The sequence below is a fragment of the Crocuta crocuta genome, unplaced genomic scaffold, assembly GCF_008692635.1.
Source record: "Crocuta crocuta isolate KB4526 unplaced genomic scaffold, BGI_CrCroc_1.0 scaffold291, whole genome shotgun sequence".
Lineage (NCBI taxonomy): Eukaryota > Metazoa > Chordata > Mammalia > Carnivora > Hyaenidae > Crocuta > Crocuta crocuta.
This window is the reverse complement of record NW_027527977.1, coordinates 3,178,950-3,204,007: the sequence shown is the minus strand read 5'-3', so window position 1 is coordinate 3,204,007 and position 25,058 is coordinate 3,178,950. Positions and strand designations below refer to the sequence as shown.

The following is a 25,058-nucleotide window of genomic DNA, read 5'->3' as shown; positions in this document are numbered from 1 at the left end:
CCAGGCGGCTGCGGGATGGCACCAAAGTCCACCCAACAACTCCCGCCAACTCCCCGGGGCCATTATCTGCCTGGCCTCGGCGCGGTTCCGGCTCCCAGTGGAGGCCCCCGGGTGGCGGCTGGCGACTCACATACTGGGGATGGTCTCGCGTTGGTTTTCCGCCAGGCGGGTGGTTCCCACGGGCGGCGCGCCCTCACCTGCTTCCGACCTACTGGGCCACCCGGCCACTCGCCTAACTGCGGGGGACGCAGCGCAGCCCGCTCGCTCGCCCCCGCCCCAGGCGGGACCAAGGTGGCTTTGCCCGAGCCTCCACCTGACTTAAGGCTCAGGTCTCGCGACCCAGGATGGTCGGGGGCGGAGGGGCGGAGCGGGAAGGGGAGGGCGGGCCCACCTCGGCCACAACGCATGCTCATTGGCCGAACCCAGCTGACACTCAGCTGTGCGCCGGCGTCCAATTGGCTCAACGGCGCGCGCTCTAAATCCTTGTGGTGTGGGAACGCAGCGCCAGCGGGCGGTGGTGTGGGGACTGAACCGAAGTGTGTCCCAGCTCGCCGGGCGGCCGGGGGCGCGCCCTCCGCCCGCGGAAGTGGGACCCTCTCGCCCCCGCGCGCCGGCCTCAGGGCTTCCCCGGAGTGAAAACAGCCAAGAGTAAGACAAAAACTGGTTCAAATCCCTAAAGTCAAACAGCCCCAAGCCAATTCAAGGAAGGCAGATACATGAGGGAAATATAATTAAGCAAAAACACGTTTTTGCAACGGCAAAGCAAACGGCAGCTGCAATTCGAGGGTGGGAATTCTAGAAAAGACTAAAGGTGACTCTAATTTCAAACTTCGGTATACCGGTTTCTGTGTAGACCTCGATAAACAAAATTCACGGTCGGTGAATCAAGCTTTCCGTCTTTACCAGCCTTTCCCATGAAAAGACAGCAGGGGGCACAAACGCCCTCGTTTCATTCCGGTAGGCGGGTTGTTTTAGCCTTGTCAGAGTGCTTCTCAAACATCAAATAGTTTTGCTCTTAAGAAAACAGGGATGGTTGGGGGCGCCTGGGTGGCTTAGTCGGTTAAGCGTCCGCCTTTCGCTTAGGTCATGATCTCGCGGTTCGTGGGTTCGAGCCCCGCGTCGGGCTCTGTGCTAACTGACAGCTCGGAGTCTGGAACCTATTTCAGAGTCTGTATCTCCCTCTCTCTCTGACCCTCCCCTGCTCACGCTGTCTCTCCCTCTCCTAGAAATAAATAAAAATTAAAAAAAAAGAAAACAGGGATGGTTGTAAAACTGAACGATAAATGGGGAAAACAGGGCGTGGGTTACGTAGAAAAACGTATAAGAAAGGTATACGATTAATGCATTACAGTCCCTTGGCCAAGGAGTACAGTTTCCTTCATATTGTTGGTGTGTGGGGAGGGGAGGTCAATTATAGGACATCGGGGGAGTTTTGAGGTGGGCTCTGAGAGAGAGCCGGGCAGTGGAGAGTGGCCATAGGGCACTGACCAACTTCCTGTCCTAAGCCTGCCATTTGGATGCCAAGGCTCAGGACTTCCCGTGTGAAGGCGGGACTGAGGGGTTTCCCAGGATTGGGGACTTTCCTATAAACAATAATAATAACAATGGCTAATATTTAATGAGTACCTGTTGTGTGCCAACCACCTTCCCAGCTTTTTACAGGTATCAACTTTAATCTTCACAACAACCCTCTCAGGCAATGCCGTGTCATCCCCATTGTACAGAGGGGGAAACTGAGGCAACTTGCTAAAGGTCATGTAAACAGCTGAGCAGTGTCAGATCCAGGTTTAAGGAAAGCGTGGGCATGTAGGCTCTGCAGTCATTCTGCCTGGGTTCAAATCATGACTCCCATGTGTATATTATTAATAAGGAAAGCACGTAACATTATGACTAGCACACAGGGAATACTCAAGTGTTTGCTCTACTTATTAAAAGAGTGGTCCTTCGGCGCACCTGGGTGGCTCAGTCAGTTAAGCGTACGACTTCAGCTCAGGTCATGATCTCACGGTTCGTGGGTTCGAGCCCCGCGTCAGGCTCTGTGCTGACAGCTAGCTCAGAGCCTGGAGCCTGTTTTGGATTCTGTGTCTCCCCTTCTCTCTGACCCTCCCCTGCTCACGCTGTCTCTCTCTCTCTCTCTCTCTCTCTCAGAAATAAATAAAACATTAAAAAAAAAAAAAGAGTGTTCCTTGGTTTCCAAGAGCTTAAAATATACTTAAAGAGGTTGGTGAGATTCATAAAGCAAAGCACCTATTGAATGGATGAATGGGACAGACAATAGATGCATATTAAGTGTTCAGAGGAGGGAACAGTTGTGAAACAGTAGTCAGGTCTGGGTCGCAGGCTGCTGGGGTGTGGTACCTGCTTAAAATTCTACCCAAGCAACTGGCATTAGCCTCTGATCCTCAATGGCTTGGGCTAAATCGTTACATTCTTTGTGTTTGATTATCATATGGGTGTGTGTTTAAAAAATACAGTCAATTTTTATTAGTCACGAAAATTCTCTTAATGCTGTGATATCTACTTTTACAGCTGGAGGAAGCTTTTATTAAGTATTAATTTTTCAGAGGAAGCGTTTATTAATTTTGCGAATAGTTATCTGTTAGAGGTCAAGCCCTAGAATAGGACTCAAAAATAAACAGGGTGCCGAGTCGGAAACTGACGCTGGAGTGAGAGGGATGGGAAGGGATGTTATTTTATTTTATTTTATTTTATTTTTTTTTAAATGTTTATTTATTTCTAGGAGACAGAGAGAGAGAGACAGCGTGAGCAGGGGAGGGCCAGAGAGAGAGGGAGTCACAGAGCGAAACAGGCTCCAGACTCTGAGCTGGCAGTCAGCACAGAGCCCGACGCGGGGCTCAAACCCACGAACCGCGAGATCATGACCTAAGCGAAAGTCGGACGCTTAACCAACTAAGCCACCCAGGCGCCCCGAAGGGATGTTATTTTAATTGAAACATGAAGTTTGAGAGAGAGCCAGCAGGCAAGGAGTCAGGGGTACCACAATGGGGGCAGCAGGGATGGTCTGAGCAAAGACTCTTGGTGGGGAAAGGGCTCTGTGCCTTGGGAGAACCAAAGAACAGTACTCAGTTGGGGCTGGAGAATTGTGACTTTGAAGCAGAGTGAATTGGTTCTGCAACAAGTTCTGTTCATAAAGAGCCAGGGTGGAGTATGGTTTCCCACCTCCGAGTCTTCTATTTAAATCATCTGGACTGTGCAGCCTGCAGATGTTGCTGTGTGGAAACTTTACTTCATGGGGAGAGAGGTAATCATTGTGTACAGCTTGGTTTTCATTGGTCGTCCTCAACTGAGTTTAATGTTATGCATCTGTGTACACTTAAATCCAGAAGAGCCTCTGTCTTGGATGAAATGACTCTTCACTCTTGTGTTTTGCTTAACTGTAAAGGAATTATGTTTGTTTCTATGGTAAAATGGATTTACATACATTCACTAGCATACATGCCTGACTGCAATTTTTCCAAAAGAGATTCCTTCCTTCCTTTCTTTCCTTCCTTCCTTCCTTCCTCTTCTCCTCCTTCTCCTTTACTTTAGAGAGAGAGGTAGAGAGCAGAGGAGAGGGGCAGAGGAAGAGAGGGAGATAATCTCAAAGGCCCCACTCTCAGTGCAGACCCCAACGTGGGGCTAGATCCTACAATCCTGGGATCATGACCTGAGCTGAAATCGAGAGTTGGATGCTCAACTGATTGAGCCACCCAGGTGCCCCTCCACAAGGGATGTTTTAGAAATTAAAAAAAGCAAAAATTAAAGATAGCTCAATTTTTTCCTATTTTGTTAGTCCGCACGGAGCTACTACTATTTGTGATACTTGAAGTGTAAAAATCAAACAGAAAATTGGATTGATGAGAAAGAGGACTTGATGTACACACAGGGTTAATCCATTTAGCTTCTTCAGATCTCTTTGAGCAAACAACGCTTAATGCAATAAAAGTGGCATCTTAGAGGAAAAGGAGATTATCTTCTCTGATAAGGCTACCTTTTCTCATTACATTAATGTTGCTTTGATAACACATTTTAAACAGTGTTTTTAATTTAAAAGAAAAAGTCCCAAGAGAAGGTGTAGGCTGAAAAATAGGGCATGATAATACTTGAAAACATGCATGAGAGGAAAGATTCAGTCCCTTTCTCTCTCCTTACAGTTCAGTCTAAGAGGCAAATTGCTATTGCAAGTTTAGGTAGTATCTCCAACAAATTTCTTAGAAAGAATGACAATGAATATTATAAGAGCTGAAATTCAAATCTGGTGTGGATAGAATGTTACTTTAAAAATAACAACACACCAGGGGCGCCTGGGTGGCTCAGTCAGTTAAGCCTCCGACTTCAGCTCAGGTCATGATCTCACGGTTTGATCTCACGGTTTGTGGGTTCAAGCCCCATGTTGGGCTCTGTGCTGACAGCTCAGAACCTGGAGCCTGCTTCAAATTCTGCATCTCCTTCTCTCTCTACTCCTCCCACACTCATGTTCTGTCTCTCTCTCCCTCAAAAATAACTAAACATTAAACACACACACACACACACACACACACACACACACACACACCAGGGCCCCTGGGTGGCTCAGTTAAGTGTCTGACTCGATTTTGGCTCAGGTCATGATCTCACAGTTTGTGAGTTCAAGCCCCATGTCAGGCTCTGAACTAAACAGCGTTTAGTTTCTTTCTTTCTCTCTCTCTCAGAAATAAATGAACATTTTAAAAAATAGGCTTTGGAACAGTAGCACTTCTGTATCTCACCATCAGGTTAGATTTAATGAAGGTTATTGGGATGAAGTTGGAGAGAAAGAAATTCCATTATTTATGAAATGACTTTTTTTTTTTTTTAGAGAGAGGATGAGTGGGGGAGAGCAGGAGAGAGTGTGGAGGCTCAGTGTGGAGCCTGAAGTGGGGCTTGATCCCACAACTGTGGGATCATGACCCGAGCCAAAATCAAGACTTGGACGATGAACCAACAGCCACCCAGGCATCCCTATGAAATGACTTCAAAAAAAATTTTTGGTGGGGCGCCTAGTGGCTCAGTCGGTTAAGCCTCCGACTTCGGCTCAGGTCATGGTCTCACGGTTCGTGGGTTCGAGCCCCGCGTCGGGCTCTGTGCTGACAGCTCAGAGCCTGGAGCCTGCTTCAGATTCTGTGTCTTCCTCTCTCTCTGACCCTCCCCTGCTCACACTGTCTCTCTCTCTCTCTCTCAGAAATAAATAAAAAAACATTTAAAAAATTTTGGTAAATGATTTTAATGAGCAAAGTGTTTAATCATGTTGGCTGACTATTAGGCTTAAGTTCAGTTAGTGAGGCTTCAAGGCCAGGAGCCTGCCAGATGAATAAGAAATGGCCAAGGCTCCAGTGCCTGGATGGCCCAGTTGGTTGAGCATCCTATTTTGGCTCAGGTCATGATCCCAAGGTCCTGCGATTGAGCCCTGCATCAGGCTTCATACTCAGCATGGAGCCTGCTTAAGATTCTCTCCCCCAACCCCCACTCACTCTCTTTCTTAAGAAAAGAAATAGCCAAGACCTCTCCCTCACATGGACTAGGCCTGTGGCCAGAATGTTACAGGATGCTTCTGTGTCATTACCTTTGCAAAGATATATCTACAGACAGAACTTTAAGAAAACTGTTTTCCCCCATTTTTCTTAAATATTACCTCAGAGGCTTCTGAGATGTTTAATTCAGCGGTTTTCAAAACTGCTGTCCATGAGAACCACCTGGGCACCTTTAAAAACTACCCGTGCCTGGCTCCCATCTCTAGCTATTATAATTTACCTGCTTTGGGCTGCAACCCAGAAATGGGGAATTTTTTTAAATCTAATCTTTTTATAATTGTAAATAATTGTAGATTTATATGCATTTGTAAGAAATAATACAGAGATTCCTTGTATTCTTTACCCAGTTTCCCCTTATGGTAACATCTTCCAAAACTATAATAGAATATCACAACCAGGTATTGATATTGATAGAGCGAAGACACAGAACATTCATTACTGCCAGGATCCCTCCCTCATGTTGGCCTTTTATTATCATACCCATTTCCCAGCACACTCCAACCACTTGTAACTTCTGGCAGCCACTAATCTATACTGCATTTCTATAATTTTGTTATTTTGAGAATATTATATAAATGGAATCATATATGTGTAACCTTTGGGAATTAGGTTTTTTTCACTTAGTGTAATTATCTGGAGATTGATCTTGGTTGCTGCCTGAATCCCTAGCTAGTTCCTTTGTATTTCTGAGTAACAGTACATGGCATGGACTTACCACACTTTGTTCAACCATCTGGATTGCTTTCAGGTTTTGGCTATTAGTAAAAACTGATATAAGACTTCATCTGTGTATTATTGTGTGAACACATATTGTCACTTCTCTGGGATAAACGTCCAGGAGTAGAATTGTTGGGTTGTATGGTAGGTGCATGTTTAGCTTTTAAAAAAAAATGCTGAGTTATTTTTTGGAGTGGCCATCCCATTTTACACTCCTACCAGCAGTGTGTGAATGATCCAATTTCTCTGCATCCTTGCTAGCATTTGGCATTGTCTCTCTTTTTATATTTTAGCCCTTCTGATGGATGTATAGTGATGTCACGGTGTGGTTTTAATTTGCATTTCCCTAAAGGTGAAAGATGTTGACTGTCTTTTCATGTGCTTATTTGCCACCATTTGGCAGAGTGTCTATTCATGTCTTCTTTCCATTTTCTACTTGGGTTATTTATTTATTTTTTTACTGTTGTGATCTGAGAATTCCTTATATATTCATATATGTAGGTTGCAAATGTTTTCTGCTACTCTGTAGAGAACTTGTCTTTTCCTGCCTCCAGTAGAGCCTTTCACAAAAGTTTTAAATTTTGATGCAGTCCAAATTACCAGTTTTTTTTCCTTTTATGGAGTGTGCCAGGCATTATTCAAGGACTGGCCATCATTATGAACTAAGCGGACAGTGCATCAAAGAAAACAGCATGTCTCAAAAAAATCTTTCATGTTAAAACTTTCCAGCCATATGAGGATGTTCATTTCTGTTTTCTTGTTTAGTTGTGTTGATTTTTAATAGATGTTCATGGTTTAAGAGATACTGCATAGACATATAGGTAGACTTAGAGCTTCCCAAGATTTGAACTGCAAAATTGCTACTGCATATCAAATCTGGTCTGTGACATTACAAGACAGGATCCTCTCAAAGAGCTGTCTCCTTGTGGGTGCATGGAGTTGATGAATATAAGGATAATTCCTAGACTGTCACACACAGGCCCTATAAGCTCACCAAAGAAAGAGTTCATTGTGTAAAGAAAAAAAAAAAAAGATTTATTGCCATAATGGGAGGAGGTCAGGAAAAGATTCAGATGTCCTGAATGGAATTACAGCTCATTCTTTTGAATGGAGTTACTATTCATTCATTTGAAAAATTAAGTGAGTATATTAAGCATAATCCAAGAGGATTATAGATTATAGGTGGTGTATTTCTTTTTTTTTAATAATTTCACTCTGTTTTATTNAGCATAACACCTTTAAGTTCCATCCATGTTGCTACATGTGGCCAGATTTCATTCTTTCTTGTTTGGGCAGTATATTTCTTATTTAGAATGTAGAGGGAGGAAGAATTTTTCTATACTTAGAGCAGTGAATTCCAGTGGCTAGAAGTTTTCAACCAGACCTGGGACCATCACATAGCAAGGCTGTTGGAAAGGTGAGTCAGGTACTAGGAAGTAAGTTACTCTAGGTGAGCTCTGAGAGCCTATCCAGTCCTGACTATCTCTGACATCATGATCCTTCTCTGAGGTAAGATACGGAAGTGTCCTAGAGAGGAAGAACATAGGCAGGACTGATCCCAAGATATTTGGGCAAAGTAGCAGGAAGCAGCCAGATGACTGGAGGAGGGTCTTCTCTAGATAAAGTTAGATTTATGGAGCTGGAAGAGAGTTTGGAGGGAGGTTTATCATGCTCTTGATTAAGAGATGGATAAACTGTATTAAGCTGGATGATGATGCACTAATAAACTATGAAATCTCAGTGGCTTCATATAAGAAAAGCCTATTGTTTCCTTATACAAACTCCTTTGTGAATGTTCTGAAGGGACTCTCCTCCAGGTGATGACCCAGTGACCTAAGTTCCTTCCACCCTGTTGTGTAGCCCTCAAACACATGGCTTCTAAGATTTACATGAAAGGGGGAGAGAGTTCAGGAAGGTACCTGTATAGTTTAGATATCTGAGCCCTCAGTGTTTCATGTGTCACTTTTCACTCACATGCATTAGGCAGAATTGGTCATACAGCCAACCTAATTTTAAGGGAGGCTAGGAAACTGATAACCAGATAGATCATCACTGTACGCCAATAGTTTCAGCCACAAGAAGCCAAGACCCAGAGGGTCATGGTCATGATTTCCATGATTTCATTATGACCACTGTGTTTATGGTGTTAATGTGTTAATGTTGACAGAACTGAAAACCGATTTGATGACAGATAGTGTTAAATGTGATTTATGATGGTATTTGAAGCTTCCATGGCCTGGTCCTGGGCATTCCACCATCCTTTTTTCTCCCCCTGCCTGGCAGCAAGCGCTCCAACAAAGTAGAACTGTTTGTAATTCTCCATGCCCACCTGTCCATGTCTTTGTTCTTCCTGCCCGTTATTTAGGTGTGAATACTTTCTACTTCTTCGCCTGAGTCCTCTTTGTCTACTTAATCTTTCTGACTTTACAACATCTGTTCTTCCAGGAAGCTGATCCTGATTTCCTGATTCCCCCCTCCTCAGATTAGGTTAGATCTATGTCTGTGCTCCCACGTTATCCTATCCATATCTCTCACAGCATAGGTACTAAATGTTATGTCATTATCCATTTATGATTCCATCTCTTGCACTAGACTGCATACTTCTTGAGCAACTCTACTTATTAGAGCTGTGATTTTCTTAGTTCTTGGCACACTGCATAATTTTGGGTTGTATCCTGGACGTTTTGGAGATTATGTTATGAGACTCTGGGTCTTATTTAGGTCCTATGGAATGTTGACATTCTTTGTTTCAGCAGGCAATCAAACCAGTTAGTTTTAGACTGCAAGTTCTGACCAACCTTCTGTGGGTTGTGGTTTCAAAGTCAGTTGTTTTCAAAACCTTTGCAGTACTATTGGGATCCATCTGATGTGTATGCCACCTAGCGGCCAGTCTGATACGTGGGTAATGATCTCTCCCATGGTTCATTTCTTAAGTCTAGGATACACACTTAATGGTCAGTTGCATGCATGCAGAGCCTGGGAATAAGTCCAAGTTCTTAAACAATTCGAGCAGTGCCCCCAGCTACCTCCTCTCTGAGATCTCCCTGGTGCTTTCTGGTTCCCTGAAGTATCCCATTTTGGTTCTCACCTGCTGTGCATTTCATATAACTGTGTTCATATCTGGGATGTTGTTTTCATTCAGCAAAAATGGGATGAACTTTCCCAACTCTGCACTGTGTCAAAAAACTTTTTATTTGTATATTAAGATCAATGATGCCATACATGCAATAAGGGGGCATGGAGAGGTTTATTACATCATGGAACTTTCTGGAGAGAGCAAAGAGGGCTCCTAAGCTGGAATGAAAATGCTTGAAAGAGCCAGGAATGGGGACAGGCTTGGTGTTTCTTGTGGCCAAAGGATGCAGCTGGGGGCAAACGTCCCTGCGTGCAGGCTGGAGCTCCATGGTTTGAAGTTCCCACTGGTGATAAAGGAGCAACTGAGCCTTCTCGCCAGCTTTGCCCAGATGTGGGGCAGAAAGGGAAGGGGGAGTGGTGGTGAGATTTGATGTTTGACGCTGTCAGCAGTCAAACATCAAAAATAGAGTCAGATTTGGGGAGCCTTGGTGGCTCAGTTGGTTGAGCAGGCAACTTCGGCTCAAGTCATGATCTTGTGGTTCATAGTTTGAGCCCAACGTCAGGCTCTGTGCTGACAGTTTGGAGCCTGGAGCCTGCTTCAGATTCTGTGTTTCTGTCTCTCTCTCTGCCCCTCCCCTGCTAATGTTCTGTCTGTCTGTCTGTCTCTCTCTCAAAAATAAAAAAAAAAAAAAATAGAGTCAGACTCTTCATTACAGTGGCCAAGAGGAGGGAAGACAGAGAGGGTAAAAAACAAAAACAAAAACCAAAAAACAAGCAGCAGGCATTTGTGCCACTTTCTGGCCACAGTCCTTGCAATTAGAGAGGAAGGAACCTTCCTCAGAATTTTATTAACAGGCTGGGGCCTTTGAGAGATTAAGGAAAAGAAAAAGGAAGAAAAATGGGAAATTTCCTCTGTTCCTCTAAATGTTGGAAGATCCTTTTTCCACTGCTCATGTCAAAACAGAAGGGCTTTTCCTAGAGCTCTCTCTGTCCTTGCCACGGGTCAACCCTAGGTTTTAGGGTGCCTTGAATCCAGGCCAGGGGGATATCAGAGGGAGAAAAGTGGTAAGCTCACCACCAGCTGAATGGTACTTCAAATTCCCATCTTTTCCCCAAGCCACCTGCTACTATTTACTTTTCATACTCTATACTGGCTCCATGTGTTCCATCAGGTTTTATAGCTGTATTCAGTGGGAGGGACAAGGTTAGGTCCTCCATCTTACTCCATTTTACATGGATTGCTGGAATCTCTCTGATTTAATGTTACTCACCCTGTGCCTAGCACAGTGCCCTGTACATGGAAGGGACTTAACAGATGTTCATTCAGTAAACAAAGTGGATGGACAAATGAATGAGTGAACAAATCCAAGTCGTATGATTTTCCTAAAAATAGCATGGAAATCCTCATGTTTCCAGAGACAAATTTCTAATATCCATGCCATGGTCAGTTTTCCTCTATTCTCTCCTTGGGAGAGTATGTGATCCTGTGCAGAGAGGATTTAACCTAAGTTAATAAAAAATTTTTTTTCTTGTTGAATCTTTAAATCAATTTGAGTATTTCAAAAACCTAAGTTTCTATGTCTCTGGAAAGGCTTTTGATGGTATAAGTTTCAATGTACTTTCTTAAACCCTGTTCCTCCCTAGCCTGTTCTGGGATTGAAATAAAATAAGACAAAACTGGCAAAGCACTTCCTTCAGTGGCACATATTTACAGTCTAGCTACCACCCAAACTGACTGAACTGTATGTTTAAAAAGAACAGTGCAGAGTTCTTTTGTTCATTCATCTCCGCATGTAAATTATGGGATCCATTTACAATCAGAACGCTAGAAACCCGCAAGTATTTGAACAGCAGGCTCTTTAATCTTAAGCGGCAGTGACCCCTGCCTGTGACAGAACTCAGCTGATGAGTGCAACATGAAATCTACTCCAGCTCATCTTTTCCATTCTTGAACTTGGCTTTGACAGGGACCACAGGATTCAATGGGACCTCTGTGTGTGTGGACGGGATTCCCAGGGGAGTCAGGAAGGGACTGATGATTCATGATATAAAACATCCCAAAGGGACTCTGCCTCCCTTTTAATTTTGTGTCAGTGTGAGGAATTTTGAAAACTGATGCTGACAGAGACAAAATTCCCATCGTGAGCTAAACAGGATCCCTGACAGAGAAGAAACACAAGCTTCTGAGAACCGGGATCCAGGTCTCTTGACACAGAGGCCACACCAGTGGAGAAGGGCAGCCTGCCAAGCAGGGTGCGTGCTCTTTTAAATGTGTCAGGGACTTGACCCCCTTCTGCAGAACCTTTTTTCACTGATTCCATAAGAACAAATCATTTATCTGCTCTGAGTTATTGAATGCCATTTCTCTCTGCATCTGCTTTTTCTCTGCTTCCTTTTTGTTCCCTCCGGGCACTTCAGCTTTTCTAATGCTTTTTTTCTATCCTGGTTTATCACTGGTATGAATTGCATCCATATCAGGAGGTCTCTCTTATGGCAGATTTGGCATCAAATGGACAAGTTAAAACCCGCCAAATAAAATCTTAAAAAAAAAGGGGGGGGATGGGGGACACTTGGCTGGCTCAGTCTGTGGAGCGTGAGACTCTTGATCTCAGAGTTGTAAGTTCGAGCTCCACATTAGAAGTAGAGACTACTTAAAAATAATACCTTAAAAAAAAACTTTGGTAAGTCAATTCAAGTTCCATGGGGTTCTAGGGAACTATTCATATTCTTTCAACAGTGCTGGTTTCGGTTTTATATGAACTTTGTATTATTTACTGCAACTTGGAACATCTTTGGTTATATAAGAATTTTTGTTGATATGAGACTAATTTAGCCACAGAATCCATTCCCTGCCCCCACCAGCACAGTCCCAGAAGCCCAGTAACCTGCTGTTGTATATCTTCCAGGTCGGCTATGATTTGCTCTGAGGTAGCTCCTTGAGAAGGACTCCTGTGGGTGCACTTTGGTCCTTTAAAGACCTGGCCCCCTGTGGGAGACCCCCCCTGCCTCCTCTCCTTTCTGGTTGTTTGCTGGGAAAGTTTGTTTTCTCATTTATATCTGGATTCAGCTGATAGGAAGGAGAATGAAACTATCCATTTGAGTTTTTTTTTTCTTCCTTTATTCCTCCTCTCCTCCCAAATGCAGAGAAATGCAGATTAGAATCATAAATGCATCGTCCACACACGTATTGTGAGTCCCCAAGTTTTCTTTCATTTTAGAGGATTTCCCCCCTTGTAAAATTCACAAGTAAATCATGTTTGTCATAGAAAAACTAGGAGAGATTGATTTAAAAAAAGAGAAAAGAAACTTCCAAAGATACCTTCGCAATAAAGGAATCAGGCTTCTCAATTACTTTGCTCTTTTCAGTCTTTCGGAGACTCAGTTCCTGCTAATTTTCATCAAGTATTATTCTTCCCCTGCACCCAAACAGTGCCCCTAGCCACCAGCATCCCCCTTTCCCCATTAGTTCAGCATCCCCTTAGTTCAGCTAAGTTGCTTTGAAGAAAGTGTACTCTCAAATAAAGTACAAGAGGAACATGTGTCCATAAGAGAACAAAATATTTTAATGGACAGTTTAAACAACTCACTTACAGGGAAGCTTTGCCTTGATGCCACTTTTTAGGTGGGCTTTCTATGGCCAACCTCAGTCCTTATGCTTCTTGACTCTGGACAATATGACTGTTGTAGGTGACTTTCAGAGTTCTCTTCTTAGAGTCTCTGAATGGCAGTTTCTTGCCAGGCCTGACCAGTCTCTCCTGGCTCTCAGCCTTGCAAGTGGCTTCTTTCCTTGCATGTTCTTAACTCCATGCCTCTACAAACTCCTTTTCCCATTTTGGGGGCAAGTATATTATATATAAACATCAATCTGCAAATTCAGGAATGCAAGAGATTTAATTTTTTTTTTCTGTAAGCCACTTATTTTCTACTTCAAACCTCCATTTCATCTGGTCCCACTTGTCAGTGTGGGATTTACACACACATGCATGCACACACACACACACACACACACACACACATACCCCTAGTGTAGGTCACTATCTATCCGTGCTGGCATTCCCTGAACTTCACCTGCGTCTGTTTGGTTTTGGACTGTGTGGGTCACTGCTAAGTCATCCTTGACCCAAGTCCTCCAGCTCCAGTTTGCTCTCAGCTCAATTCTTTACTACTTTGAGGTGCAAAGGATAGGCCTTCTCTTCCACACAATGGTAGGAAAACAAGTGAAAACCCGTGGGGCTATCGATGGCCTTTATCACATCTCAGATATTGTGGGGTGCAAAGGTATTTGGGGCCTGTTTCTAAAGCCCATGTGCTGGCTGTCTACATCATTTGCCAGACCCAATACAAGATGAAACCTTGGTGGGATGAAGCTGGATAGGAGTGGGGAAAGTCAACCTCCCACTCCCATGGGCGCACAGCACCAACCCACTGCAGACAGATAACCCTAAAGGAATTGCAACCCTTATGCCACAGATATGTGCCATACACACATACATATGCCCCCATACCTAGATTGGGGGTGGACCAGAGACCCCACTGAATTGCCCACCCAAAGGCTATGTCACCCACCACCTGAGGCCACAGGCATCTGCCTTGATTCTCACCTCCAGATGCCTTGAGGTGTGTGCACCAGGGCCTGACGCTCTCTCCTCCTCTCTGCACCTGTGCCTAGGCCTGTGCCAGGTATGGAAGGAAGCCAAGCAGGGCCAGCCATGGTACCAGGGGACCAGAGAGCAAGTGGTGGGGAACTCAACCCAGGAGACAGCTGGAGGCAGGATTACATATGGGCCGAGGCTCCAGGCCCCAGGTGCATGCTCCAATGGCCTGTTGCACTCTCCTTTACAATCATGCATCCAAAGTTAAAACTGTTAAGAATTACAAGACAGCCACTGCAGAGCATTAAACCCAAGTGCTAGGCCCTTCTGAGCACCATGTGCTGTGTACCTGCATTGGCCGCATGAACCTGGCTTGCTGGCTTGCTTGTGTACCTAGATGTATGAAAGCCAGGAAATAGGCTTCTTCTTNGGGAAGTTCCTGGGAATAATAGGAATTATCAGAACAGGAAAAAAAAAAACCCACCTGAATTCATATTTCAAAACTGTTTTCCCACCACATAAGCACCTGATTCACCAGTGTACTCACCTGTGAGATACCAGCGCCCCCCCCTTTCCTACCCTTGCCCAGGTTGCACCTTAAACTGTAGCCTGTATCTCTGCTGGGGTGGGAGGGGGGCTTAATTTCTAGGACTAGGGCAGAGCACTGCTGAGGTTTTATGTCACCTGGCCAAGCTCTCTCGGAGTTGTATTTTAAAATCTAAATATGTTCTTCAAAGTACAGTGTGCTCCAGACCTGCAGCATCAGCTTCACTTGGGAACTTGCTAGAAAGTGCAAATCATCAGTCCTGCCCCACACCCTCTGAAACTGGAACTTTTTAGGGGTGGGGCTCATAGAATGTTTTTAACAAGTCTCCAGTGACTTAATGCACAATGAAGTTTGAGAACCACTGCTGTAAACATGTTACATGGGAGATGGTTTTCAGAGTCCTCAAGTAAGTTTTCGTTTACAATCCTATAAAATAAATATTGAACGTACTGCTCAGAGCTGACACTTCAGAAAAATGTAAGAAGGTTCAGCAACTCGAAATATGTCCTCTAACCACATACTATGATATTTGGAATTCCTGCATCAGAAATGTATTGCTCTGGGTTCTTTTTACCTTCTCTTTTAAAAAGTGAAAGTTCTGTTTGGTAAGTTCATATAAAAGTGTCAGCGATATCTGTCTTGTGTTCAGCTTACCATCACTATGAAGGGAGAGAACATTATAGAAAGGGGAATTCACTGAACAAAGGGAAGCATTACTTAGGGGTGGCTTATTGCGTAGGGCTGGTGTTTTTAAAGCTTATGAAACCACATGAGTAAAGACATTTGTTGGAAATGGTCCCTACAGCTTAATTTTACAATAAAATAAGAGGGAAGAGAAAGAACAAGTGTGTTCATTGGGGTACATGATGGATAAAACCTCTTTTCATATATTGCCACTAACTAGCTAAATTCATACGTAAGTTAAACTTAGTTTTTGCAGAATGTGGTGATGCATGATCTCTGAGACAGCATACCACTAGGATGTGGTTGCAAGAGACAGAAAATCTAAGTCAAACTGTTTTAAACTTTTAAAGAAGGAGGTAATCTGTTAGCNAAGGTCTAGGGATAGTTCTGACTCCAGAACAACTTGATCCGTGTTCAAAAGAGGCCACAAGAACCCAGTTGTGTGTGTGTGTTGGCTTCATTTTCAGACTGTATAGGTTGGCAAGATGGCAGCCCCAGCTCCTGCCAACATGGCTCCATGGTTCAAGTCTGGATCTGAGAGCAAACCCAGGAGCCCAAAGAAAAACCCCAAAGGAGACTGATTGGCTCCCTGGAATGATGTGCCTGTCCTCAAACCAATCACTAACCACAGGAGAAACTGATGCTCTGGACCATATGCCAAGCCTGGGTCATACACTGTTCCTGGCGTGGTGAGGAGGTACTGTCACCGCCACAAAACCCACGAAGACTGAAAGTGGGGAAGGGTGGTTCCACCACAAATATTGGAGGCTTTTACTGGAAACAGGGTAAATGGATAGGGGCTGGCCAGGAAACCACACACATCCACCATGGGGATCTCAGTTCCAACATTCTGTAATTCTGTGAGGTCCTTCTGTGGCCCACAGTGCTGGCATAGAAACCATATTCCCCAGTCTGCCCTCCCAATGGAGCAGAACTAAGCTTGGGAGGAAGGAATCCTGTTTCTATTTAGCATGACTAAACTCATACCCTCCAACAGCCCTGACTGGGAAGGCTGTCTCTCCTGGCAAATCAATCAGCTTCTCATTTCTCCACAAGAATGTGTATAAAACCAGCCACACTCTTGCCTGGCTATGTCCCTCTCCTCACCTCCCTCTTCTTGTTCACCTCCATCTGTCTTTTGTGCTCCTCCCTTTCAGCATGTCTGTCCCTTCCTTTCTCTCTTTACTTCTGACCATCTCTGTCTCCTGCCTGGTTTTCTCTGTCACCTCTCTCTGTTTCTCTCTCTTTCCATTAGTGACTGGCCATCTCTCTCTCTCTGTTTCTCCCTAGCTCTCCCTGAATTTCCATCTTGGCTTCTCTCTATTCTCTCTTTCTGGGTTTTCCCTGTTTCTGTCTTATTCACTCTCTGTCTCATATTTTCTGTTCTCTATCTCTGTCTATTTAAGTACCTGCCTGTCACCTCCTCTACCTGCCAGTGTAATTCTTTGTGTCTACTTTCCTTTCCTGTGTGCCTTCGTCTTTATTTTTCATTTTTCTGAAATAGACCGTTTTCACTTCTCTAGACAGAACTCTAAAATGTTCACAAAACACTGCTTATTCCATATGTTTCTCAGCAAGTGGACAGTTTACAGGGATGGAGGGGAGACCATGAAGGGAGGGAAATTTAGAAAGAAAAAGGAGGAATTGATGAGACACCTGAGGTCTATCACTGTGAATAAGGGATTGTTCAAGCCAGAGATACATAAGTAGCACGTGTGTGTGTGTGTGTGTGTGTGTGCGCTCTCACACATACACACACAATAAAGTCACACACACACCATCTTCAAGCAGCCACTCAGCTTCTCCATCATAATTGCAGTTGGGTTTGGTTGATGTTTTGTTTTTTCTTAGTTTAACCAAATAGCTGTTCTCTGGATTTCCAAGCAGTTTGGATATCTGTAACTGAGACACAGTATCAGAACTACCGCCAGCTACTTTACAACAGAGACAGTGAATGAACTGATACTGGGTTAGTGTGCCTTTGTGAGGCCTACTCTGTGCACAGGTCAGCCCCTATTTTCTTCCTCGTAGCCACCTGCTTCTCAACCGCTGAATAGTCTCTAATGCCCAAGTCAGTAAGGACTGACATCAGACCCTTAACATCAATCTGCAATTTCCAACTCAATAGGAGACATTGCTGGGTTTTGAACAATTGACTGTGGCATTAAAGGAGATACGTATCCAACAGGTTAGGCACCCAGATTTTATTTCTATGTAGCTTAAAAACTTGCTTCACATAGCATCCCAAGGACTGTCCTTTTCATCTTCAACAGAGTTAGTCTTCACTTAATCATGCCTTCATTTTCAAAGGTCAATACATTGGCTTCTGCAGACACTAGCGTATTCTTTACTACAATATAAATGGCAAAAAGAATATGAGGTCATAGGACTTTTTTTCTTTCCAACTTTAATACTTAACTGCTCTATGATGCCAAGCACATAACCTTTGAGTCCTAATTGCCATGTTAGTAAAATAAAGGATAACAGGTGCCTAGTACACAGTGCCTAGTGCACAGTGCCTAGTACTTAGTAGGTGCTGATTCAATGTGTTCATTCATTTAGGACAGTGGTGCTCAGCTTTGGCTGTCCATTAGAACCTCCTAGGAAGCTTTTAAAAACTCTGAAGCCCAGGCTATAGATTACCAATTACATTTCTGAGTCTGGCAGCAATATTTAAAAAAAAAAATCTTACCACGCATTCCATCCCACATGTTTTCAGTGTGCTGCCAAGCCTCATATCATCAATTTAAGAAGAGGTTTACATTAGCTATGTGCTTGTTTTGTACTTAAGAAAGGGTGAAAGACCCTGATTTTTAAAGTGTGCTTGAGGACCCAGAATTTAAACTTGGACCACAGTTCTCATGAATTAATTCCCCCAATTTCCGAAGATTACCTATTCCTATAGCCTTATCTAAAATGAAAAGTGACCCATAAAATATTCTTTATTTGGCTAAGGGGAAGTACATGTCAAACATTCAATTCAATAGCATGTGCTGAATATTTTCCAGCTACTGAGAACTAAGCTAAACCAAAAGTGTCTATCTTCAGAAAATAATCCATAACTTCAGATGGCACACCACAAGTAAAAAGCAATGCTTTAGAAAACAAAACAAAACAAAACAAAAACTTCCTCTCCTTAGAAGCTGATGCCTTTAAGCACATACCCCACCAAGTTAATTTTCTGCTGAATGTAATGACGGACCTAAGAAGAGGAACAGGAAGTTTGCAATAATGTGGGAGGCTTACTGGAAAATTCTCTTCTAAGAAAATAATTTCAGTGGTCAACATTGCTAACAAAAATTCATGGGGCTGACTAAAAAACAAAGTCAAACAAGCTTTGTTCATGGTGGGATACAGTGGTTTTAATCTATAAAAACTATGTGGTGTTCTACGTGTACATTCATGAATATCTTTCTCATTTGGATGATACTCTTGACACACTCTGGAAATGATACGAGTTTCTATTTTCCTTTGTTCTTCCCTCTGCATTGGTTGTTCCCAATCTGGAACAAAGATGTGATCTCAGAAAAGGGATGTGTGAAGCAGCCAGCTGGCTCAGTTGCTTAAGCGTGTGACTCTTGATCTCAGCTCAGGTCATGATCTCTCGGTTTATGAGTTCAAGCCCCATATCAGGCTCTGCACTGACAGTGTGGAGTCTGCTTTAGATTCTCTCTCTCTTCCTCTCTCCCTGCCCACCCCCCCACCATGAGCGTGTGTGTGTGTGTGTGTGTGTGTGTGTGTGAAAGAGAGAGAGAGAGTGGTATGTGCACTCTCTCTCTCAAAAATAAATAAACTTAGAAAAAAAAAAGAAAAGGGGTGTATGGAAGGGGATCCCACTCAAGAGGGTCTATGAGGGACACCACTTGACTCAGCCCTGCAAGTGATTTCTGTGATGGTCATCTGCCACATCTCATGTTCGCCTCCTACACCTCCACTTTTACCCCTTGTTCTCGGGATTGTCACTACCACTGTCTGTGCTTCAGAGGGCATTGCCCCAAAGTTTGTTTTCTGCTGGTCATATCAACTTTTAGTACTACTTTCAGAGAAATTGAAACTGGTATCCAGATGCAAGGCCCATCTAATGGGAAAGACTTGAAACTAGAAGGTCAGGATTTAAGAACTAATTTTATTCCTTACCATCTATATGTTCGTATCAAGCAAGCACATAACCTCTTTAAGCCTTTCTTTCCTCATTTTTAAAATGAAGAATACTAACATTACCTACCTGGTAAAGATTTTGACAACTTATAAGCACATCTTGGACATATTGTGGGTTCAATTCCAGACCTCTGAAGTAAGGTGAATATTGCCATAGAATCAAATGACTTTTTTGGCTTCCCAGTGCATATAAAAGTTATGTTTAACTATGTGGTAGCCTACTAAGTATCCAGTAGTAGTATGTCTAAAAAAGCAACATGCATCCCTTAGTTAAAAATACTTTATTGCTAAAAAATGCTAACTATCATCTGAACTTTCACTGTTCATAATCTTTTATGTCATAATCTTTTTGCTGTTGGGGGTCCTGCCTCGATGTTGATGGCTGCTGACTGGTAATTGCTAAAGTAGGGGTAACTGCGGCAATTTCTTAAAAACAAGACAACAATGAAGTTTGCCTCATCAACTGACTCTTCGTTTTGTGAATGATTTCTCTGTAGCATGCAATGCTCTTTGATAGCATTTTACCCACAGTAGAACTTCTTTCAAAATTGGAGTCCATCCTCTCAAACACTGTTGCTACTTTATCAACTAAGTTTATATAATATTCTAAATCCTATGTTGTCATTTTAACAGTCTTCTGAGTGTCTTCACCTGGAGTAGATTCCATATCATGAAACCGCTTTCTGTGCTCATTCGTAAGAAGCAGCTCCTCCTTCATCCAAATTTGATCATGAGATTGCATCAGTTCAGTCACATCTTCAGGTCCACTTCTAGTCCTCAATCTCTCGCTGTTTCCACCACATCTTCATTTACTTCCTTTACAAAGTCTTGAACCCCTCATTGTGCTTATTGAGGGTTGAAATCCCCTTCTTCCAAAGTCTTCTTAAAGTTGGCATTTTGACCTCTGCCCATGAATGTTCTTCATGACATCGACAGTCATGAATTCTTTCCAGGAGGTTTTCAGTTTACTTTGCCCAGAGCCATCAGAGGAATCATTGTCTATGGCAGCTATAGACTTATGAAATGTGAATTAAATAACATTTGATTTAATTTGTATTATAATTTTCAAAGTTTATTTATTTATTTTGAGAAAGGGAGAGAGAGAGAAAGAGTGTGAGCAGGGCAGGGGCAGAGAGAAAGGGAGAGAGAGAATCCCAAGCAGGCTGTGTCAGCGTGTGGAGACTGATATTAGCCTCGATCTGACAAGCCATGGGATTATGACCTGAGCTGAAACCAAGAGTTGGACGCTTAACTGGCTGAGCTACCCAGGTGCCCTGATTTAACTTATATTATAAATTTTATGATTTAACTTATTAAGTATCGAATTTAAATATGAATTAAATAGTAAGACTTGAGAGTGGATGTTACTGCTTGATCCACGGGCTGCAGAAAGGCTGTTGTGTTAGCAGCCATGAGAACAACATTAACCTTATTGTATATCTCCATCAGAGCTCTTGGGTGACGAGGTGCATTGTCAGTGAATAATAATATTTTGAAAGGAATCTTTTTTCCTGAACAGTGGGTCTCAACAGTGGGCTTAATATATTTAGTAAGTCATGTTATAAACAGATGTGCTGTCATCCAGGTTTTGTGTTCCATGTATAAGCACAGAGAAAGTAGATTGGGAGTAATTCTTTTTTTTTAAATGTTCTTAAATGTTTATTTATGTTTGAGAGAGAGAGAGAAAGAGAAAGAGAGAGTGAGAGTAAGAGAGCAAGTGAGCAGGGAAGGAGCAGAGAGAGAGAGACAGGGAGACAGAATCCAAAGCAGGCTTAAGACTCTGAGCTGTCAGCACAGAGCCCAGTATGGGGCTCAAACTCACAAACCACAAGATCATGACCTGAGCCAAAGTCGGAATCTTAACCAACTGAGCCACCCAAGTGCCCCGAGAGTAATTCTTAAGAGCCCTAGGATTTTCAGAATGGTCACAATTCTGAATGGTCAGCCATTTCAGAGTGGCTTCAATTTAAGTCATGAGCTCATTAGTCCCTTACAGCAGAGTAGCCTGTCCTTGGAAGCTTTGAAGCCAGGCACTGACTACTCTGTAGCTGTGAACATCCTAGATGGCATTTCCTTCCAATAGAAGGCTGTTTCATCTACACTGAAAAGTTGTTATTTAGTGTAGCCACATTCATAAGTTCTCTTAGCTAGATTCCCCTGCACTTTTATGTTATAGAGATGGCTTCTTGCCTTAACCGTTATGAACCAACTTCTGTTTGTTCGCGTCAAACTTTTTCTTCTGTAGCTTCCTCACTTCCCTCAGCCTTCATAGAATTGAGGAAAGTTAGGGCCTTGCCCTGGATTAGGCTTTGGCTTAAGGGAATGTTGTGGCTGGTTTGATCTTCTATCCAGACTGTTAAAACTGTCTTCATATCAGTAATAAGGCCATTTTGCTTTCTTATCATTCATGTGTTCACTGGGGTAGCACTTTTAATTTCCTTCAAGAACTTTTCCTTTGCATTCATAACTTAGCTAATTGGTGCAAGAGGCCTAGCATTTGGCCGGTCTGGGCTTTTGCTATGCCTTCCTCATGAAGCTTAATCATTTCTAGTTTTTGATTTAAAATGAGAGACATTTAGATCTTCCTTTCATTTGAACACTTAAAGGCCATTGTAGGGTTATCAACTGGCCTAATTTCAGTATTGAGTCTGAAGGAATAGGGAGGCCTAAGGAGAGGGAAAGAGTTGGGGGAAACTCTGATCAGCGGAGCAGTCAGCCACCTACAGCATTTATCTATTAAGCTCACTGTCTTATATGGGCACGGTTCATGGTGCCCCAAAACAATTATGATAGTAACATCAAAGATCACTGATCACAAATCACCATAACATATATGATAATAATAAAAAATTTGAAATGAGAGAATTCACAAAAATGTGCTCACAGAGACACACGTGAGCAAATGTGGAGAAAATGGTGCCTATAGACTTGGATGCAGGGTGGCCACAGACCTTCAATTTGTAACAAATGCATTATCTGCAAAGTGCAATAATGTGAAGTACATAAAACGAGGCTTGTCTGTATAGGCTGACATCATGGCATATAACTATTTTATATGTGCTATTTTGTGATACTGTGAACCTATTTTCTTTCTTTTTTTTTAAAGTTTGGAAACATTTCACCCTTAATATGAAAAGCTTGTAATAATGACTTGAGTGACTCAACCAAACCCTTTCTACAAATTTTAGCCTGCAAACCTCCCAGCACACACCTCGGTGCAATCCTATCCCTTCTGAATAGGTAATCTTGAATACTCCAGGAAGAAAGTCAGATTTCAAAACACTTCACCTTGTTCTTTTCTCTTTTTTCAGCCTTGGCTTCCCAGGTAATTTATTACAGAGATCTGGCTGGGCTTCACAGTGGAGTCTGGAGGCCTTGTGGGGGATGACAAAGGAGGAAACGGATCTTGTCTTTAAACAAAGCTGAAGCAGGGGCAGAGAGTCGGTGTGTGGCTATATGAGAGGCCTCCATATGCTGGCCCTCGCTGCCCACACACTGGGGACCATTGTTCAGAGTTTGAGAATCATTGTTGCAGCCTGCACTGATCAGTGCAGGCGAATAAAAAAACAACAAAAACCCAAAAACAACCCCCACCACACAACAAGAAATTGACCTCCAAATACTCTTTCATAGAGAGAACTAGAAACTGCAAACAATAAGCAGGATTTCATCGCTAGTTATTATAAAATGTTGCCGATGTCCTTAGAGATAAAAGGTGAAGATCTCTCGATCTCTCGGGCATCCCTGTCCACCTTGATCCACCTATGCCCACCTCACCTCACTTGAAAAATAGTTCAAATTGGATTTATGTAAGTTACCTAAAGAATGTCCAGATACCTGTAAAATATGAAGGAAAAAATGCTTTCAATCTTGTCTCCCATTAAGGAGTTCAGGGAAGGCAGTAGTATTTACTGAGTTTCTTGCATATGTCAAGACATTTTCATAGACAGTATTTAATTTACATTATGACACTTAGAGATAGAGATTCTCATGCATGTTGATGTGGAAACTGAGGGTCAGAACAATTAAGAAATGTGTTCAAGATCACATAGCAAATAATTAGTAAGAACAGCATTGTGAACTAAATCTACCTCCTTCCTTTCTTCCATTGAGTCCTCTCCCAAAACATGAATGGAGAGAAGTGCAGCAGAAACTATCACTGTAGTTCCTTAGCTGGCAAAATGGAACAAATATTGAACTTATTTTATTTTATTTTTCTTAAATAGTTTAGTNTTGCCTCAGTTTACATTCCCACCAACAGTGTAGGAGGGTGCCCATCCCTCCACATCCTCGCCAGCATCTAGAGTCTCCTGATTTGAATATTGAACTTATTTTAAAATTAATCAATCAGTTGTGGTTGTTTCCTCCTAAGAGGCAACATAGACTGGTAAAAAGTCCTAAAGAAAAAAAAAAAGACTCCCTGGTATTTGAAAATGACCATAGTTTTTTAGTAGGTGTTAGTGGGTCAAATTTTGATTTTCCACTGAAATCCCTGGGAAGGTAGAAAATACTACCATCTCTCAAACCATGAAACCTCTCAAACAAACAAACAGAAACTCCCTTCCTTTCATTAGAAAGTAAACATAATTATTCTTGGCTCACAAACATGTGGGGACCCATTGTGATATACATCTTAAGCAAATTTTTGCCAGGAACTGAAGTTAACAAGTTTTGCTCAAATATGATGGAGTGTAGTTTCTACTTTTCTTTTATGTTTAAAAATTTACATTAACAGAAAGATTTATTTTAAATTTTTCTCATTTTTATTGAAGAATAATTTATATACAGTGAAATGATGATCTTAAGTATATAGCTTGATGAGCTTCAACAGTCGAATTCATCTGCATAAACCGTACCCTTTAACAACACAGAATCCTGCATGACAGGCACAGCATCCCTTAAACCTCACCAGTGTGCCCTCCCATGCCCCCACCTCCACAGACAACCACTACCATCTTGATTTCTTTTGCCATAGATTGGTTTTGCCTATTTCAGAAATTCATACTGATGGAATCATACAGTGTGCACCCTTTTGTCTCTGTCTTCTTTTACTCAGTATAATGATATTGAGGCCCATTCATGTATTATATCAGAAGTTTTTAATTTTTTTTTTTTTTTTTTTTTGCTGAGCAGTATTCCATTGTATGGATATAGCAATTTTATTTATTCATTCTCCTGCTGATGGACATTTGGGTCATTTCTAGTTCGTTCCTATTCTAGTTGTTGAGGCCAAGGCTAGGAAAAGAGAAAACAAGGTGAAATATTTTGAAATCTGATTTTCTTCCTGGAGTGTTTAGGAGTAAGAGGAAAACTACTATGAACATCCATGCACCAGTCTGTTCTGTATCCACTATTTTTGTTTCTTTTAGAAGTGTATTTGCTGAGTCATAGAGTAGACGTATGTTTAACTTAAGAGAAACTGCCAAACCAATTTTCAAAGTGGTTGTACACTTTTACATTCCCACTAGTAATAGATGAGAGTTCTGTTACTCTACATCGTTGCCAACATTTGGTGTTATCCGTAGTGGTATCTCATTGCAGCTTTCATTTTCATTTCCTTGATGACTAAGGACATTGAGCAATGTTTTCATGTTTGTTGGCATATCTGTTTTTGTGAAGTGCCTGTTCTAGTCTTTTGCCCACTGTATTTGATTTTTAACTTAAAAATCATGTAATCTCAACACCCAGATATAATCATCATTAACATTTGAGACATTTTTGTAAGCATTTACTTAC

General features: G+C 42.4%; 1 long non-coding RNA gene across 1 annotated transcript in view; it reads left to right on the top strand.

The window, feature by feature from the left end:
• Window positions 1-534: 534 nt before the first annotated feature.
• Window positions 535-25,058, top strand: part of LOC144222347 (uncharacterized) — a 63,208-nt gene continuing 38,684 nt past the window's right edge. The window contains exon 1 of the long non-coding RNA XR_013332386.1: window positions 535-648. This is a non-coding gene — a long non-coding RNA (uncharacterized LOC144222347). The remainder of the gene's footprint in view (window positions 649-25,058) is intronic.